Raw genomic sequence first — 15,165 nt, forward strand, 5'->3', positions numbered from 1 at the left:
TTGATTTGTACTTCTAATTCTCCCAATGATGGACATTTAGGTTGTTTCTAATTTAGAGCTACTATGATTAAGGCTTCTATGTACATTCATGTGGAAGACTTTTTGTAATATTTTTATTTATCTCAGCAATAGAATTGATGAGTCATAAGGTTTGACTTGGTAAGACTCTGCCAAACAGTTTTCCATAGTTGGTAGTACCATTTTATACTGCCTCCAGAAGTGAATGAAAGTTTTGTTGTTCCACATTCTTGCTAACAATTGGTACTGACATTATTTTAAATTTTAGTCATTCCATTGGGTGTGTAGAGATATTTCATTATGAATTTATCTTGCATTTTGTTGATGACTAATGATGGTGAGCAATAATTGGCACAGTTCTTTTTCTAAAAGAGTACTCTTTCTTCTCTTAGCAACACTGTCATTCCTCTGTGAATTTTTATTCACATTTTGAGAAAGTAATAAACATTTTGAAATTTTTCACTTTTATAAATTTAACTTTATAGAGATTATCACAATTAAGATTGTTCTTCTAAAGAAAACAAGAAAAAATATATGGCGAATTCTCCTATTTTAATTATCAGTGTACCCAATATAAAACTGACAGGACCCATCAATTGTCCCCTCCTAAATTTTCTTCTGAAGATAGAACAATCTTTCAATTTTCTAGGGTTTAATGAAAAGGATTTGTGTGTGTGTGTGTGTGTGTGTGTGTGTGTGTGAAAATGAAAAATAATGCTGGAAAATAAAGTGATTACCATATTTCCCTGAAAATAGGTCCGGATCTTATATTAAGTCTTGCTCCAAAAGACGCATTAGGGCTTATTTTAAGTGTATGCCTTATTTTTTCATGTACAACAATCTACATTTATCCATTTATTCATGTACAAAAATTTACATTTATTCAAATACAGTCATGTCATCTTCTTCTGGAACATTGTCATAAGTCTCCAAACCCCAAATTCCAGCTTGAATTTCTTGCGACTCCATTTCCTGTAGAACCATTGGCCCCAATCTCTCATGTCCAGCAATCAATCTCTCCTTAAATGAGCACTTCTTGTCCATGTAGCCTACTCGTAGTGCATTGGCAACACAGCTGTCACTGATTTTATCCCATGAATTCCTCACCCAAGTCACGAACTCTTGCAGGCTAGGCTTCACAAAGTTTCCATGCTGATTTTTCTCCATTCTATTTTCAACGTATGGTAGTACCTCAGTTTTCAAACATAATCCGTTCCGGAAGACCGTTCGAGTTCTGAAATGTCAGAAAACTGAGGCATGGTTCCCCTGTAGAAAGTAATGCAAAATGGACTAATGCATTCCAGACCTTTAAAAGCAACCCCTACAACTGCAAATTTAGCATGAATTTTACTATCTAATGATACCATAGATCCATAAAATTTGTGGCGTTCGTAAATTGAAATGTTCGTCAACGGAGACGTTCGAAAACCGAGATACCACTGTGGTTGTTGATGTCCATGTGAAAATGGTCCTTGAATGGCTTGTTATTGCACTATCAAGAGTCTGGAGATAGGCAGCCGTTCCTGCAGGAATCATTATTTGGTCTATTTTTCTTTCTGCAAGGAAATTCTTCATGTCTTTAGCTCAGTGAGTGCTGGCTGAATACAAGACTAGCAGATCTCTTTGGCCACCTCACCAAACAAGTGGCAGCATTAAATCGACCCAATTTCTTATAACTGCTTGTGTGCACCAGGCTTTTTTCGGTTTCAAGAACATAAATGCCTGAAACACGTTCAACCTTATTTTTCTTGCCCTTAGTGATGATTAGAGGTGGGGCTTTCTTTCCATCCAGACGAGCTGCCAAAATACAGGTAACATGTGCACTTTTGTAACCAATGGAGGGAATGTAGATTGACGAGGCACCCCTCTGATCAATTGTCGTTTGAGATCCTTGGCCCATAGACACTGCAGTTTCACCCATAGCAATCATGCTGGAGAGTTGGTATTTAGAAAAGTCGATGCCATCAATAAAGGACTTGAATGCAAGTGCGTGTTTAATAACTTCAGTATCTCCCAGCTTGAACAGTATTGTCGATCTTAGAGGCAGTTCATATTGCTGAAGGAAGCCATCCAGCCAGTGTTGTGATGCTTTGAATTCTTCTGGGGATATTTCTAACTGTGGTGCCACTGCACGGGCAAATGCTTGAATATCAGCCCTGTGCACAACCAAAGCCTTTGCTCACCTGTCAGCAATCCATTCACAAATGATGTCCTACAGCTTAGGAAATAATGGTTGCCGACCTGATCCACTCTTGTGCTTCTTAGCATTTCACTTGTCCACCTGTTGACTGAGGTTATCATACTCTGCTCATCATTTTCGGACCATTCAGCGATCCTACTTCTCTTTGCAGAAAGCCATAAGATTCTTGACCCGGGAGTCCTCCATGATGCCTTTTTGTACTCGACAGAATAGCTCTTTCTTTTTGCACTCATCTTGTCTGGGTGTCAAAATATTGTTCCCTTTAAATCTACCATTAAATCAAGTGTTAATTGAAGACTTATGAGATGGGAGTGGCAACAAAAATGATGACAGTTAAGAATGATGGTCCATACAAAAGCAATGAAATATTACAGGCACCAAAATTCAGAAAACATTTCTTTATTTCACACAAGTGCATTAAAGTAAATCCTTTCCAACGCATGATGTATTGAATTGTGAAGATTCATATTAGACACTACCATGTCTATTCATTATCAAGTGTGCACATTATTCGTGCGTTGTATCTGTACTCCAATTGTTCATTTGGCAATAAGTCTCGAGTTCATGTTTGCATAGGCATTTACCTCATGACCAAAAGCGCAAGCTTGGGTATTTACAAATATTTAATTATAATTTACATTATAATTATTAATGTCAATAATATTATTATTTATATTTAATTATATATTAATATTATTATTTTATAATTCAATAAGTCCATCGTGTGTTGCAACAGATGTACTAAATGCGTCCGTCTGGCTGATGATCTTAACTGGGGCTTATTTTGGGGGTAGAGTTTATATTATGAGCATCCTGAAAAATCAAGCTGGGGCTTATTTTCTGGTTAGGTTTTATTTTGGGGGGAATAAAGTATCTTTAAAGTTAGGGAGGAGGTTTGCGGGCAATGCATATTGAAAATGGGGAAACGCATTGTTTATTAAAAGTAGACATGAAATAAATCATTTGAGAAATGATGACAAAGAATGACAATCCAACTTGTGTTTGTTCATTATAATGCGATGCATCAGAAGATAGGTGTCAGAGAGTAAGAGAAAAAAAATCAGAAACACTTTCCTGGAGTTCAAGTTCCTCCTGAGAAGAAATCATCAGAATTTCTGTTATATCTTCTCTCACTTTCTATTACGTAGCACTTTTTTTTTCTCTGAACAGTAAATACTCAAAATAAATAACTATTATTTTACTAGCTGTCACTCCAAAATAAAATGCACTTGAGATTTTTTTTAACACAGTTACTTCAACCTTTCTTTTCCACTTGTAATTTATCAACCACTCACTTTAGAAAGTACTGAAATATAAGCTTTTTTATAGAATAAGCATATATGTCATGAAGAGAAGTTTTACACATAGTATATATAGCTGATTGCAAATAGGCTTTTTTGTCTGGTAACAGCATAGTAGACCAACCTGCTGATTTCAGTTAACTAAACTAGTGAACCAAGTCAGCTCTTGGTGACATTATTGATTTCTTAATTAGCAGAGTAAAAGATTGTGAAAAAATATAATGTCCACAAGTCAATTAGTCCTTTTATTCTACAGCATGAGAGGTGTATATAATACAATGTATATGCCTGTCTGCAATTGATTAATAATAGATAGATAGATAGATAGATAGATAGATAGATAGATAGATGATAGATAGATAGATAGATAGATAGATAGATAGATAATAGGCAGTGATAATTAGGAAAAACAAAATGAAAAGAAAATCTCCCAATAGGACCTACTCTTCCTTAGTAACCATATTTACATCTCACAATTAATAATGTAAAAAGATCACATGCATTGATACCTAACATTTCTTGAGTACTCATAGTATTCCAAGACAGTGTGATCAAATTTCAGTTAAAAATAGGAAACTAATCAGAGATTATCCATACCCACATGTCTAACTTTTTGTCCTGGCTTCAGAGTAGTTGGTGTGCGTGTGTGTGTGCGCGCGTGTGTGTGTTGCTCATAACAACAAAAAAGGAAGTAGATATAACCCTAGGACACAGACTAAAAAATTGCAGCCATAGACAGAAACAGTAAATTCTATTGTTGGTTAAAGGCAGAATGTTAGTAAATTTTCAAAAATACCACTGTCTTAGTTCCAGTGTCCTAAAAACAGACAACGAGATGGGGATTAATATGCTAGCGATTTATTAAGGAAGTGCTCTCAGGAGAAACCAGTAAGAGTGGAGGAAGTGAGACATAGAAGGAGAAACCAAGCAAGAATGTGATTCCAAAAGATTCCAACTCCAGTCCCCAGGGGAGCGCTGAAGTGCAAATTATACCTGTTGGCCCCCTTCAGGCAATGGAATTGAGCATCCATACCCCTGCACCAGTCAATCATTGGCTACAGGGCTGCCTAAAGGGATGTAAATAAGCTCTCAGCTACTTTCATCTTTCTGGTCTCTCCAAGGATAGTGTGCTGTTCTATCAATGGTCCCAAAGTAAGAGCAGCAGAAAATGGAAAAGGGAAAGTGGAAAACTCAGTCTGTGAAGTTGCCCGTGCCCCTGAGCATTAGCATAAATGTTATATGTTGCAGTACATGTTGTCACAGTACAAAACAATATGGAAACAAGAATGTGTGTGGGACAAGGCCAAGGCTCCTTTCCTCATTCCGAGAAATATAGGTTAAGAGTGAGCAAGTCTAGAAAAGGAAGTACATCCCCTGATTTGGGGTTTAGCAAGTAAAAAAAAAAAGGGCACTTTAAAAGTCGAAGCTCTTGTTTGTTCCAAAACATAGCTATTCATCCTGTGAGTTCTGCAGAAAAAAAGAATGTAACCCTTTATAAAGCCATGTGAAGCAAAGCACAAAGAAGCTGAGGACAGATGCATAGAACCTATAAAAAGGATCAAAGGGGATCTAGGCAGGGCACTGACAGTGTTCAGTGTAAGTCAAGTTTGGAGAGAAGCAGATGAAACCCTTCAATAGGTATGCTGGGGTGCTGGAGACATGCTGGTAAAATCTGCTAAAGCGAAGCACCTCTGTTCCACCAAACTATCTCAGAGAAGGGAGAAATAACTTCAGTTGTTCACCATTTATCTCTGGACACATCTCTTGGGAGGAAAACAGAAATAAAAAAAGTTGAATAATCATAATGATAATGATAATAGCCCCAATAATAGAAACTGTATAGAACTTAAGCCCAAAAAGAGAATGCTGAAATGAAGGAGCCACAGAGAGCTCAGTTGAAGCTGCCCCTCGCGCCTGGCCTGTAGACGGCTAAGGATCTGCTGAAAACTTCATGTCACAGAGATGTGACGAAGTTCAGAAGCAAATACTATGAAGGGATAGGTGCAATGAAGGAACAGACCACCATCAAGTGAGAATCATCCCAACAACGTGATTCTATCACATCCATGAATAGTATAGACAATATAGGAATAGGATGGCTTCTTACAAAATTAATGCAAATGGCTACATAGGCATAACCATATAAAATGAAAGATGAGATACTTAAAAATCATTATGAAGCATGAATTTCAGGACCCTCACTTGTATGGTCTCATTTCGGGGTTCTAGAAGGGACCTCAGCAATATGTTCATGTAGTTACACATTTTTGATAAATTTGTAGTTATTTTACTCAACTGGTTGAGGACAGTATCTCAGGAATCAATCCTGCTTTCCCTCCACCACCCCATCCCCCATTGTTAACACTGGAATGAGCATGTGCAATTTAGGATCTGGCATGGGACAGTAGGATTTCAGACACATTTTGTTTGGGAGTATTAGGATCTAGTCCTATGAATTGCAGCCGTTTCCCTGTGTAGTAATTGCCAGCCACTCTGGTGTAACAGTGGCTTCCAGAAAATCTCCTACCCTAGTGGCACTCAATTTTGGAAGTATGTGGTTTAGTGGAGGAGAAACAAGATTTGAAACATTTGGGGCAAACACTGATATATGAAAATTTCCAATCATTAAACTGGTAAAATTGTAAATGAAGAATTTGGTTCACATCTACTTCTTGTTAAAACTATCAACAAGAAAAATTTTGATAATCCATGCTAAAGAAACATCACTTCATATTTTCCTCCCTCTAAAATAAATTGCACAATTGTCATTATATAAAGAGGTGATCAAAAAATACTTATCCAAAAAATGTCAGGGAAATGTATTATGGAAGTACATTAGGCAATAATTTTTTAAAAAAAGTTAAATTATATTTCTTGATTTTGTAATACTTGAGATGTTTTTTGGCCTTTTGAGTATTAGATTTGTCCAACTTCTTTTTTTTGACTCCTAATATATATCCATTTTAATACCTAATTATGTTTTTCCAACTTAGGATCTGACTCTGGTAGCACTTTATAGAAATAAAATACCTTAATGAAACAATATAACAAATAGGAACAAGGCAAGGAAATTCAAATAGTTCATTTCTGAAAAGGAGAAGCCAATATTACAAAAAGGTCAGTTCACCTTGAATAACTATACATTGATATGATTTCAACTAAAATATTTTTTATTCAACAAAAGTATGTTGTATTTCAAAATCAAACATATGAAAATCTGCCAAGGACATCACAATCATCACTCTTTTAGGCAAGGTTAGAGCCAGGACCTCAGTGGACCTCATACAGACTATTATTTTTCTCCATTTTCCATATATGCTTTTGTACATGTTTCTTCAACTCTTTTTCTCATTTTCTGCCTCTTATGTTTAAAAAAGATAGTCTTAATCAGTTCCAGCAAAATCATTCAAATTGCTCCTGATTCCAGCATAATAAACTCTTTTAACATCAATATCTCATGTCTCAGGAAAGACTCAGATTAACCCTAGTTCAATCCATCTAGAAATAAATAATGACCAAGGGTTTAAATATTCTAAGTGTCTGCCTTGGATCACTATTCACCTTTGTGTTGATGATGAGTGTACCATGAGTGGCATCCCCAATGATAAAAGGATGATAATATTTTGATTGGTTTACTTGGTCACCACTTATCTTTATAAATATGAGGTACTATGAGTGACCTTCCAATATGGTGTTGTGGTGACAGGTTTCTCAGAGGCAAGAATACTAGGTAGACAAAGAACATGCCCTATTTTATTGAAGTTAGAATGCCATCAATGATAAGAAACAGTATTATTTATGTAACGCTAACAAAAGAAAGATGCTGTTAGTGAAACTATGTTACATTTTTTAATCACTTATACTTTATTTTTATTAAGATTATTTTTTTAATTAAAGTCTGTTGGGGTGACAATTGTTGATAAAGTTACATGGATTTCAGGTATACAATTCTGTCATACATCATCTATATCTCACATTGTGTGTTCACGACCCAGAGTTAGTTCTCTTTCCATCACCATATATTAGGCCCTGTTTACCCTCTTCTGCAACTCCCCTCTCCCATTACTTTAGACATAGTAATGTTATGCTTTTGTTTACATTGAAAAATAAAATATAATAGAAATATATTGTTTAAAGTGCCATTAAGATGTTTTCACATTCCGTGTCCAACTCCTCTGAAACTTTTGAACTGTGTGTGTGTGTGTGTGTGTGTGTGTTTCCACACATTATCCTTTCTGCCAGTGAGTTTTGGTACTGTAGCATAATGTAAGATTAATCCCAAATTCAGGAATATTAAAAAATTACAAAAATTTGAATCTTAGTATCCATACACATATCATACAAATTAAACATATACAATGTAAGTGATTGTTCTTTGGTTATCATGATGTATTTTGTTTCAGTGAATATTTAAAATATATATGTGTATATATGGATCTATCAACTTCTATTAATTTTCTCCACTGAATTTATTTTCCCATAGGTTATCTCTTATCTCTAAGGCTTTCAGGACTCTAATTCTAGTAGTTGGATAGAAATTACTTAAGTGGTAAATAATTTTGAACTAACACAATATGTGAGAATATAAGATAAAATATTACCAGACTCCAATATTGCACTTCTAAAATATTTAGCTACACTAAATGTAGTTAAATTCTTTTCAGTATGAATTCTGAAAAACTGGTTTGTATTCTGATCTAGGCAGAATAATGTACCCCAAATATGTCCATGTCCTAATGCCTGGAACCTGTGGATATGTTAATCGTAGATGGCAAAGGGTTGTTAAGGCTGCAGATGAAAATAAGGTTGTAATCCAGCTGAACTTTAGATGTGGAGATTCTCCTTGATTATCTGGGTGTATCCCCATCTAATTACAAGGATCCTTATAAGGGAAAGAAGGCGACAGGAGAGCCAGTGTCAGAGTGATGCAGCGTTAAAAGGCTCAACTGGCCATTGCTGGCTTTGATGCTGGGAAAAGACCACTAGCCAAGGAATGCAGTAGCCCCTAGAAGGTGTAATAAACATGAAAACAGGTTCTCCCTAGAGCCTCTAGAAGGCATACAGCCATGCCTACACCTTGATTTTATTCTAGAGAGACCAATTCAGATTTCTGGTGCCCAGAATTATAAAGTAATACATTTATGTTGTTGAAAGCCACTAAGTCTGCAGTAATTTGTTACAGCAGGAATAGAGAACTAACACACTTTCTTTGCTAACTCTTCCTATTTTCAGAAAGAATGATGATGATAATTAGTAGACATCTGTAGAGTCATAAAACCAATATTTCTTTCACAATTTCATGTTTCTAGAGAAACATTTCAGTGTAACAAAAAGCATCACTTGATTCTCCTTCTAAGAGTCTGAAGGGAAAAAGTGCCCATCTTCATCTTGGGCTAGCTAGCCTCATTATTATGACTGAAAGGGAGGGAAACACTCAGGTCTTCTGGAGAGCGTCCTTGATTGGATAAATCACAGGTTGGTGAATCTGTCAGGCCACCTTTCCAGAGAATCAAGGAACTTATTACCAAGAATCTGTTCAGCAAGAACCATTGCCAGTAATCAAACACAAGACATTTCCTGACAGTGGTAATTAATAATATGGATTTATTTATTGGGCTGTAAAATTGCCAGAGTATGTGTTTCCCATTGCAATGGCATCTTTTCCATGAACAAACACAAACACAATTCATCGCCAAGAGTGTCATAAAACATCATAAAATTTGGAATAATTTGTGGGTATGGATTTCCTCTATTCTTAAAAATAATTTTAGCTTGTGTTCTCCAGATTACCAAAAACAAAAACAAACAAACAAACAAAAAAGATGGGTCTAGGAATAAAAACATTTGGTGTTCTTTTTCCAAAAAGCTTCATACCATGTCTCGTCAAAAGTACTGGGAATATGCTAAGGAGTGGAAATAGTTAATTCAACACAAGAAGGCAATCTGCTCACTAGAAATTAACATCTACTTCTCTCATTAGCAGTTCTGTCTCATCATAATGATATGTGCTACTTTCAGACTCAAAGATAATGTGAGACCAGCTATCATTAGCCCATAGACTCTAAAATGTTCACTGACTAATTGCTGCAATAAGTGGCAATATAAATCCCAGAAATGGGGCAAGAGTTAAAGGCTAGGGAAGGGGGTCCAGGGAAGGAATTTGCAGATGTATGTGCTTCTTAGCAACTGTTTCCACAGTTATCCAAAACACAGCCCTGCCTCCCTACCTTTTTCCTTTGCCCTGTTTCCTCTCTCATTAAGCACAATTTTACTCAACAGCAAAGACTAATAAAGCAGAACCTTTTGATGAACTCTAGATTTCTGTGAATGCCTTTGGCATTTTCTCAAGTAGCCAGTTACTATAACAATTGTGAAGTCATAGTGAGCAATTTTAGAGTGGCTAAAATAGGTAATTATTTCTTTTTATTATTGATATAGTGGGTCAGTTAAGGGAAATAGAGGGCTATAACTTTCACAGATTTACTATAAAATCATGTGGAAGGTCACTTTGCTTTATCATATCTAGAAATTCATTGGGTATATCATAATCTGTTATAGCACAGGTAATGAGTTGTATAGAAGGAAATTGTTTCTTTAATAAGCCTTTAAAGTATTTGGGGGGTGGAAGCCAAGCTGTTGTGTGGGGAAGTAATCTGTGTAACTCTGCAAAAAATAGGCACAAATATAATATGTTAATACTATATTATAACCCAGATTTATAAATATATGTATATATATATATATATATATATATATATATACACACACACACATGCATATATACATACATTCATATACAATAATGAGATGTGTGTTCGCACATTTTTAAATCTCTCTAGAAGTTAAATTGGGATGGTTGCTTTAATAGACACATTAAAACTCTAAGCAACAATGTGATTTAGGAGAAGCATGACTTTCACCCCTCCTCACACAGTCTCTGGCACAAGCCCATCTCTCAATAAACATGGAATTAGTTACCAAGTGTTCCTCCTGTATAATTTCAAGTTTGTTTTCTAAATTCTTCATTCAATATTTCAGAAAACATTGCATCCTTCCTTTGATTCACTGTTACTTTTAACTCTGTTATTAATTATAAATGAGCCAACATATTTGTTCAGGATCAGGGATACATGAATTCCAAAGTTGTTGTACAATAATGAGGTGCTTACATCCCAGGGCCTGTGTAAATTTGCTTTCCAGAGGCTGTAGTTCTTGTATGCACTGAATCTGTCCTCAATCTCTTCCTACTACCACCATGCTTTGTGAAAACCAACCCATCATGCGTTCCATTTCCTCAAAATATTATTCTGTATTAGGTGGAAAGCTATTTAATTCCATATCCTATTCCAGGTTTTAATAGTGGTTGATAACAGCTTTCTATTCCACCCTTTCCTGGGCAATATCTAGGTAAATGTTACCAGAGCTCTGCAAGATACATGATGATAATAGTAGCAATAGACATAATAAAATAACAGCTAAAAATGATGGAGCCCTCATTCCCAGGCACTCTACTAAGGACTTTACTTTTATGCTCATCTGTATTGCTCACATCTCTCCCACGAAAGATTCACTTGTATTCACTCCACCAGTCTTACAGTGGAAACAACAGAGGTTCAGATAGTTTAAGCAATTTGTCAAAAATCACCCAGTTTGAACATATAGGACCCAGAATGAAAGCCCAAAATTCTGATTCCAGAGCTTTAGAATTTAACCACCTTGTTATACATCCAAGAATGATCTTCATTGAACACGTCTATTCCCCTGGCAATCTGGTGTTGGAGATTCTAAGACAGGCAGATCTTTATAAAATCATGTCACATATTATATTGGGTATTGTCCTGTAAATTCAGCTGAGCTCAATTTTCAGTAACTTTTAACTCTGTTATTAATTATAAATGAGCCAACATATTTGTTCAGGATCAGGGATACATGAATATAGTTTCTGCTACTTTAAAATTAGTTCAACCAAAACAATGAATTTACTAGATAATGATCAACAGTGTTACCTGGTTGCTCACAGATTCTGATTTCCTAGCATTTGTCCAGCTTTCTGATTTTTTTAAAAAAATTACTTTTCTATTTAGTGAAACAATATGTGGAAAACCGTTTTGCAACTCAATTTCTCAGCTCTTTCCTCCTCCTGGAAGTATAGCTTTTAAGGGCATATGTGAAATATTGGACTGGATTCTCATTATCACCTGCTAACTACCTACTGTGAAGAATGTGTTACCTGATAATGACACATTGTAAAACATTGATCAAAGCTTTCCTTGGCACACAGAGGTAACTGTGAACTTCTTTTTTTCCAGTGACTAGGTTGTCACCAAAGAGGGAAAATTTTAGGGCCAGCTAATTTCATGAAATTACCATTGCCTCTATACCAATAAAAAAAAAAAATACATACATATGAATAAATTATTTTCATCAATAATTGTTTTCTATATATTAGGGCAGGAAAAAAAAATGTCTTCAAATGGAATCACTAGCAATGTGAAGTAATTAAATAGCCATAGCCTAGGAAATACTGTGCAGCTTAATTACATTACCCAAAAATCATCTGACCATCTCTATATGATATTCATACATATTGAATGTTGCATATATTATGCCCAAGTTAATATATATACATATATCAACAAACTTGCACTAAAGACTGTTTTACTAGAATACACCTCCATACCCTGTGGGTATTTGACTCCAAAGCTTGTAGCAACTACAGAAAATTCTACTCTGTGCTCGCTTCGGTAGCACATATACTAAAATTGGAACGATACAGAGATTAGCATGGCCCCTGCACAAGAATGACAGCAAATTCATGAAGCGTTCCTATTAAAAAAAAAAAAAAAAAGAAAAAGAAAATTCTACTCTGTTTTTAAAATTAAAAAGAAAGAATCCAATGAATTTGGATCAAATTGTAAAGACTTATAGATGATTTTACTTGCCAATTTGACAGTAAGATCATACCTAAAATTAGACTATTAACAGAGATTAGAGTAGTGAATCTTAGATTGTCTAAAATCCACTCTCATTGTTAAAGCAGGAAGGAAACATATAACATGATGGTTAAAATCTAAAACTCTGGAATCAGAAATTTGGATTTTCACTGTGAGGCCTGTATGTTCAAACTGGGAAATTTTTGATAAATTGCTTAAACGATCTGAGCCTCGGTTGTTTCCAGTGAAAGACTGATGGAGTGACATGAATAATAGTGAATTTTTCATGGCGGGATGTGAGCAATACAGTTGAACATAAAAGTATTCAGTAGAGTGCTTGGGAATGAGGGCTCAATAATTTTTAGCTATTATGTCTATTATTATTTCTATAGTACTACATTGGGAAATAAAATGAGTTTTATTGGTGTTTCTAAAGTTTATCACAAGTTTATTATATTTTAACCTTATGAATTTTCCAGTTACTAAAGATACAGCTTTTGTAATGATAACTATTGGAGAAACAAAAAACAAAAACAAAAAAACAAAAAAGAAATTGCTAATTTTTCTAAACTTGGAAATTACTGAGATGTTTGAATACGCAGCAGTTCTCAAGCTAGAATAAACATCAGAGTTATCTGAATGAAAAAACAAAATTTCTTCCCCCAATCCCTAGGCTGGGAATTATTGGATGCTGGTACATTCCTGTCATCACATCGATAGGCATGTTTATTGCAGGATTAGTCATAGTAAAGCTGTGTTTCTCAAACTGGGGAGCTTTTACAAAATGAAAATATCCTGGCCCTTAAATAAACTGTAGAGGGGAGAATTGCTGATGAAGTCAAGATATGTGTGTGTTTTTTAAATAACACCCAGGTGTTTGTAGTCCTAGCTTCTGTGGAAAAATCTATGATTTGTATTTTTTTGCTTTTGTGTTTCTCTCTGATTATTTTCTGGAAAGTAATTTTTTTTTTTTTTTTTTTTTTTTTTTTCTCACCTCATTCAACACTAGTGCAAAGAAACACTCTATGTTTCATCATACCTTTCCTTATTTTTTCCCAGCCAGGAGTCAGTTTCTGTCAGCAGTCTCGCTCTCCTCCAAAATCACAAGTTTCATAGATCTAGGTACATCAACCTCTCTCCAGTCTAAAATGATCTAGATCAGTGATTCTCACTTCTCATTCTTTAACATGCATCAATATAGAAAGCTTGTTGAATTTCGGCTTGATTGGTTCCTCACCCTGGATTTCTGATTCAGTAGGTTTGAGATAGTGACTGTGAGTTTGAATTTCTAACAAACTCACAAGCAATGCTAATGTTGTTGGTCCAAGGCTCACGCTTCAAGAACCACTGCTTTGGAGTATCAGAGCATTTCCCAAAGGGAGGAGAAGCACAGCTTTGAACAATCTTCTTGTTAGCTGAATTTTTAGATTCTTTAAGGCATCACTTTAAGTTGAAACTGGTGTGGATGCGTAAAGTGGTAAAATTTAAAAATTGTAACAAATCAAACAAAATGATTCAATTCAATTTAGGCTTGTTTTATCAGTGTAAACCTAAGCCAAAATGCATCCTTATCATCTATTCAATGAGTATAATAGGTCATATCTGGTGGTAGTGATATTTTTTTACATCTATTGTTTACAGTATGAAACAATGTCAGTAACAGCATTTTAAATATTTTCTGTAATAATTCCTTAAAAACTGTAAAATCTCTGTATAAGAACTTAAATTCCTAGCACTTTAGAATAAATCAGTTTATATCAACATGTTTGTAAGCATTCTTTGAACATTTCCTCTTTTTAAGGCATCAGTATTATATCAGCAAAGCATTTTTAAAGTAAAGTGTACAGATTACTGTTATGTTAGGGCATATTTCAGTGCATTAATAGACTTGGAGTTTGGGGAGTGAAATCACCTTAGATATCAATTATTTTAAGAAATTTGAATTAGAAACCAAATTATGAAATTTGAGTCTTGGCCATATTGCCTAGTTATTCCCTTACCCTAGGGTAATGTTTTAACCTCTTTGAACCTCATTTTATTTGTTTATAAAAATGGTATTTTTGTCAATGGATGAATAAATGAACAAATGAATAAACAAAATGTGGTATATATACATACAATGGAATATTATTCAGCCTTAAAAAGGAAGGAAATCTTGTCACATGCTACAACATGGATGATCATTGAGTACGTTGTGCTAAGTAAAATAAGCCAGTCACAAAAAGACAAGTACTGTATGATTCCACTTATATGAGTTATCTGAAATAGTCAAATTCATAGAAACAGAAAGTGGAACAGTAGTTAGGAACTGGGGGAGAGGAAAAAATAGGAATTATGGTTTAATGGGTATAGTACTTCAGAATTGCAAGACAAAAACCTTTTGGAGATAGGTTTCACAATAACGTGAATATACTTGACACTACTTAACAGTACACACAAAAATGGTTAAGATGATAAATTTTATGTAATGAGTTTTGACCACAATAAAAAATGGTATCTTTGTAAGACAGAGGATGTGTGTCTGTATACATATATATCACCATAATTATCACATAGTTGACATTCCACAGAATGCTGGAGTATTGACTAGAATAGAATAAATTAATATAAAAAAGATTTTTCCTCACCAATGTGTGGAAAAACTAGGGTTATGGCTCTCTTGCTACTCCATCAGTGACTTTTCTACTGAGAGATTCAGGGGTATAAGAAGTTT

At 34.9% G+C, this 15,165-nt stretch overlaps 1 non-coding gene across 1 annotated transcript; it reads left to right on the plus strand.

The window, feature by feature from the left end:
- The first annotated feature begins 12,251 nt into the window (after positions 1 to 12,251).
- On the plus strand, positions 12,252 to 12,354 carry LOC141570238 (U6 spliceosomal RNA). Its single transcript, XR_012494249.1, has one exon. It is a non-coding gene; the product is annotated as a U6 spliceosomal RNA (small nuclear RNA).
- The last annotated feature ends 2,811 nt before the right edge of the window (positions 12,355 to 15,165 follow it).

Source organism: Rhinolophus sinicus, linkage group LG02 (genome assembly GCF_036562045.2).
Source record: "Rhinolophus sinicus isolate RSC01 linkage group LG02, ASM3656204v1, whole genome shotgun sequence".
NCBI lineage: Eukaryota > Metazoa > Chordata > Mammalia > Chiroptera > Rhinolophidae > Rhinolophus > Rhinolophus sinicus.